The following is a 5,584-nucleotide window of genomic DNA, read 5'->3' as shown; positions in this document are numbered from 1 at the left end:
GGGATCTTCCTCGTCATCTTCGGATGACGATTCTATCACGGCCTTGCGCCTGAGGCCTTTTCTGGTCCCTGTGGCCGCCTTCTTGGACCCTTCGGCCTCCTCAGTTGAGGCGGCCTTCCTATTTCTCTCCTCCCCTTCAATGGAGCCGGACAATCAATCCGCTCCGCCATCTCCACCCAATCCTGTTTGGTCAGCATGGTGACTTAAAAATCCTCCCCCGAATGTACTAAGGGAACATTTTGTGATAGTCAAAGGACTTACCGGACTGGCAAGACGCTTTGCGCTGAGCCCACGGTCCTCAGAAAGGGGTGGAGAAACTTCGCCGGTCTTGAACAGCACCTTCCAGATTTCTTTGTGCATTCTGTCAAAGAGCTCCAGCAGCATCTGGTGTTCGGCCGGGTCGAACTCCCACATATCAAATGCTCGTATCTGACACCGGAGAATCCAGCGAATGAGCATGACCTGGATAACATTGACAAGCTTGATCTTCTTGTCCCTCATACTTCTGATGCAGGTCTCGAGTCCGGTCAGCTCCGTGGGTTCGCCCCAGGCCAGGCCCTTCTTCTCCCAATAAGTGAGCCGCATGGGGACTCCAGATTTGAATTTGGGGGATGCCACCCAGTTGGTGTCACGCGGCTCAGTGATGTAGAACCACCCTGATTGGCACCCTTTTATGGTCTCCATGAAGGAGCCATCAAGCCATGTGACGTTGGGCATCTTGCCCACCATGGCACCTCCGCACTCCGCCTGTTGGCTGCTCACAATCTTTGGCTTCACGCAGAAGATCGTCAACCACAGGCCGAAGTGAGGTTTGATGCGGAGGAAGGCCTCGCACATGACGATGAACGCCGAGATGTTGAGGACGAAATTCGGGGCCATATCGTGAAAATCTAGCCCATAGTAGTACATGAGCCCACGGAAAAACGGGTGGAGTGGAAATCCTAGTCCGCGGACGAAATGAGGGAGAAATACTACTCTCTCCCGAGACTTCGGGTGGGGGTAATCTATCCCTCTGCCAGAAGCCCGTGCGCGATGCTCTCGGCCAGGTATCCGGCCTCCCGAAGCCTGGTGATGTTCTCCTCTGTGACGGAGGAGGCCATCCACTTGCCTCCCGCTCCGGACATGCTGCGGTCCTACAGAGAAGGTGAGAACTTGGGCGCTGGAGCTCAAGGGTGCGAGAATGGATGAGAAAAGGAGGAAGAAGGCATGGATGAAAACGGGAGATCTTTGTCCCTTTATAAAGGCGATGCAGAATGTGCGCCTCCCCACTTGCCTCTCGAAATCTCTTATTTTTTCAGGCGCCTCGATTGATGGTGCTGGTTGGGTTACCCATACCCATATTGATGGAGATCCCGCGATAAGGGGACATGATCTCTGCTTTGACAAGACGTGCCAAAGAAACTGCCTCGCGGTGTGTGCGGAAGCAGGTTGTAGAAAACGGTTCGAATAATTACCGAGCCATGGCATGATGTCACACTACAAAGAGTTGTCAGCAGATCAGATTCTTGGATTATTATTCTCTCTACGGTGGTATATGGAATTTATCTTGCAGAGGCGGACAGGGTCCTTGTGTTCGGAATTTATCTTGAAGTATTCGGAGATGGAACCCGCCTCGCAATGCCGAATACAATCTACGCGCCGGACTCGTCATCATTGAAGCATGGTTCAGGGGCTACTGAGGGAATCCTGGATAAGGGGGTATCCGGACAGCCGGACTATATGCTTTGGCTGGAATGTTGGACTATGAAGATACAAGATTGAAGACTTCGTACCGTGTCCGGATACGACTCTCCTTGGCGTGGAAGGCAAGCTTGCAATTCGGATGTAGATCTCCTTCTCTATAAACCGACTACGTGTAACCCTAGCCCCCACCGGTGTCTATATAAACCGGAGGGTTTAGTCCGTAGGACTCAAGAACAATAACAACAATCATACCATAGGCTAGCTTCTAGGGTTTAGCCTCTCTGATATTGTGGTAGATCAACTCTTGTAATACTTATATCATCAAGATCAATCAAGCAGGAAGTAGGGTATTACCTCCATCGAGTGGGCCCGAACCAGGGTAAACATCGTGTCCCCAGCCTCCTGTTACCATTAGCCTTAGACGCACAGTTCGGGACCCCCTACCCGAGATCCGCCGGTTTTAACACCGATAGTGATCAACTTGCGGGTTCAGTGACCTTGTGAACTTATGCATAGGGGTTGGCACATGTTTTCGTCTTGACTGTTTGGTAGAAGTTTTGGGGCACTCTTTGAAGTTCTTTGTGTTGGTTGAATAGATGAATCTGAGATTGTGTGACGCATATCGGATAATCATACCCACGGATACTTGAGGTGACATTGGAGTATCTAGATGACATTAGGGTTTTGGTTGATGTGTGTTTATGGTGTTATTTTACTATGAACTCTAGGGCTGTTTGTGTCACTTATAGGAATAGCCCAATGGATTGATCGGAAAGAATAACTTTGAGGTGGTTTCGTACCCTACAATAATCTCTTCGTTTGTTCTTTGCTATTAGTGACTTTGGAGTGGCTCTTTGCTGCATGTTGAGGGATAGTTATATGATCCAATTATGTTATTATTGTTGAGAGAACTTGCACTGGTGTAAGTATGAACCCTAGGCCTTGTTTCCAAGCATTACAATACTGTTTTCGCTCACTTTTGTTACTTGCTACCTTGCTGTTTTTATAATTTCAGATTACAAAACCCTATATCTATCATCCATATTGCACTTGTATCACCATCTCTTCGCCAAACTAGTGGACCTATACAATTTACCATTGTATTGGGTGTGTTGGGCACACAAGAGACTCTTTGTTATTTGGTTGCAGGGTTGTTTGAGAGAGACCATCTTCATTCTATGGCTCTCAGAGATTGATAAACCTTAGGTCATCCACTTGAGAGAAATTTGCTACTGTCCTACAAAACTCTGCGCTTGGAGGCCCAACACGAGTCTACAAGAAGAAGGTTGTGTAGTAGACATCAAGCTCTTTTCTGGCGCCGTTGCCGGGGGGGCTAGGTAAGCGGCACTAACACCCCGTCAACTAAGCTCTTTTCTGGCGCCGTTGCCGGGGCGGTTAGTGCTTGAAGGTATATCTTTAGATCTTGCAATCGATTAGTTTCTTATTTTATCACTAGTGTAGTCTATAAAAGAAAACTACAAAAAATGGAATTGAGGGTGCCTCATATGCTTCATCTTTTTAATATCTTTCATGAAAATGATGGAAAGGAAAATTGTGCTCAAGTGCTAGAAGAAGAAATCTATAAAATGTTTGGCACTAAATCTTTGTATGATGAGCATGATTGCAATGTTGTTAGTATGAAATCCTTGAATATCCATGATGCTAATGATATGCAAAGCCACAAGCTTGGGGAAGCTATGTTTGATGAAGATGATACTTTTAGTCCCCCAAGTTTTGATGAGAAAAAAATATTATGATGATAGCATGCCTCCTATCTATGATGATTATTGTGATGACATTTATGCTATAAAGAGTACTGATATCCATGAAACTTGTCATCATGATTTTAATGCTCAAATTTATTATGTGAATAAAGTACCACATGATAGTTATTTCGTTGAGTTTGCTCCCACTACTATTCATGAGAATAAATTTGCTTATGTGGAGAGTAATAAAATTTCTATGATTGTAGATCATGAAAATAATGCTTTATGTGATGGTTATATTATTGAATTCATTCATGATGCTACTGAACATTATTATGAGGGAGGATTATATGCTTGTAGGAATTGCAATAATATCAAGTTTCCTCTCTATATGTTCAAAATCTTGAAGTTATGTTTGTTTTGCTTCCCTATGCTAGTTGATTCTTGTTCCCATAAGTTATTTGCTCACAAAATCCTATGCATAAGAAGTGGGTTAGACTTAAATGTGTTAGTAATATGCTTCATGATGCTCCCGTTATGTTTAATTTCTTATCTTTTATGTGAGCATCATTGAAATCATCATGCCTAGCTAAAAAGGCATTAAAGAAAAACGCTTGTTGGGAGACAACCCAATATTTACCCCTACTGTTTTTATGAGTTTACATGATTAATCTACTGTAGTAATCATGTTTTATAACTTTTGTTTCAATAAAGTGCCAAGTAGAACCTTTGAGAAGACTTGGGTGAAAGTTAATGTGATCTTGCTGTAAAAAATAAAAACTTTGCGCTCACGAGAATAACTGTCATTTTTTTACAGAAGAGTGCTTTTAAGTTGATTCTTTTTGCAGAAGATTAATAGAAAAATTCCTTACGTCCAGCAGTTTATTTAAGAATTTTTGGAGTTACAGAAGTATTCGATAGTTACAGATTACTACAGACTGTTCTGTTTTTGACAGATTCTGTTTTCTATGTGTTGTTTGCTTATTCTGATGAATCTATGAGTAGTATCGGAGGGATGAACCATATAGAAGTTGGAATACAGTAGATATTACACCAATATGAATTTAAAATGAGTTCATAACAGTACCAAAAGTGGTGATTTATTTTCTTATACTAACAAAGCTTACGCGTTTTCTGTTGAGTTTTGTGTTGTGAAGTTTTCAAGTTTTGGGTAAAGATTCGATGGACTATGGAATATGGAGTGGCAAGAGCCTAAGATTGGGGATTCCCAAGGCACCCCAAGGTAATATTCAAGGACAACCAAGAGCCTAAGCTTGGGGATGCCCCGGATGGCATCCCCTCTTTCGTCTACGTTCATCGGTAACTTTACTTGGAGCTATATTTTTATTCACAACATGATATGTGTTTTGCTTGGAGCGTCATTTTATTTTATTTTATTTTTCTTCATTTTTGAATAATATCCAAAGATCTGTAATTCTTAAATGTTAGAGAGTCTTCACATAGTTACATAATTATTCGACTATTCATTGATCTTCACTTGTATCTTTCGGAGTAGTTTGTCATTTGCTCTAGTACTGCACTTATATCTTTTTGGAGCACGACGGTGGATTTATTTTGAAGAAATAGATGAGCTCTCATGCTTCACTTATATTATTTTTAGAGTCTTAAACAGCATGGTAATTTGCTTTGGTTATGAAACTAGTCCTAACACTACAAAAAAAGACACATCCGTGACATTTTGGGCCGAACGATTTTTTTCTTGTCATACATATGACACTTCTATGACGATAATTGTGACAAAACCCGATATCATCATAGATGTGGTGGGCTCCTACTTCTATGACAAAAAATCATAACAGAAAATGGGCTTTTCGTCCTGGGCGGGCCGGAGACGCAGCTGCATGACATTCTTTGGCCCGTCCATGACAAAAAAACCATGGTAGAAGCAAGGCCGAGGAAAATTTCGGGGAGTTCCCGGTTACGGTGGGTGGTCGGGGGCCGAGTGATGCACGTTTCTCTTGTACACGTACGCGCGTGTGTGCAAGGCGTTGGGCTCTAACAGAACCCGAGCAAGGCGTCGCCTAACTGAACCCGAGCGAATGCACTGCAGGCTACGCATTACTGAACCCGAGCAATCGAGCGATTCCTTCGCTACTGCTGCTAACTGAAGCCGATCGATGTTGCCTCTGGATGAACAGTGAGCGTTGCAGGGGGGTTTGGATGAACAGTGAGTG

The sequence above is a fragment of the Triticum dicoccoides genome, chromosome 2B (assembly GCF_002162155.2).
Source record: "Triticum dicoccoides isolate Atlit2015 ecotype Zavitan chromosome 2B, WEW_v2.0, whole genome shotgun sequence".
Taxonomy (NCBI): Eukaryota; Viridiplantae; Streptophyta; class Magnoliopsida; order Poales; family Poaceae; genus Triticum; species Triticum dicoccoides.
Note: the sequence above shows the minus strand (reverse complement) of the source record.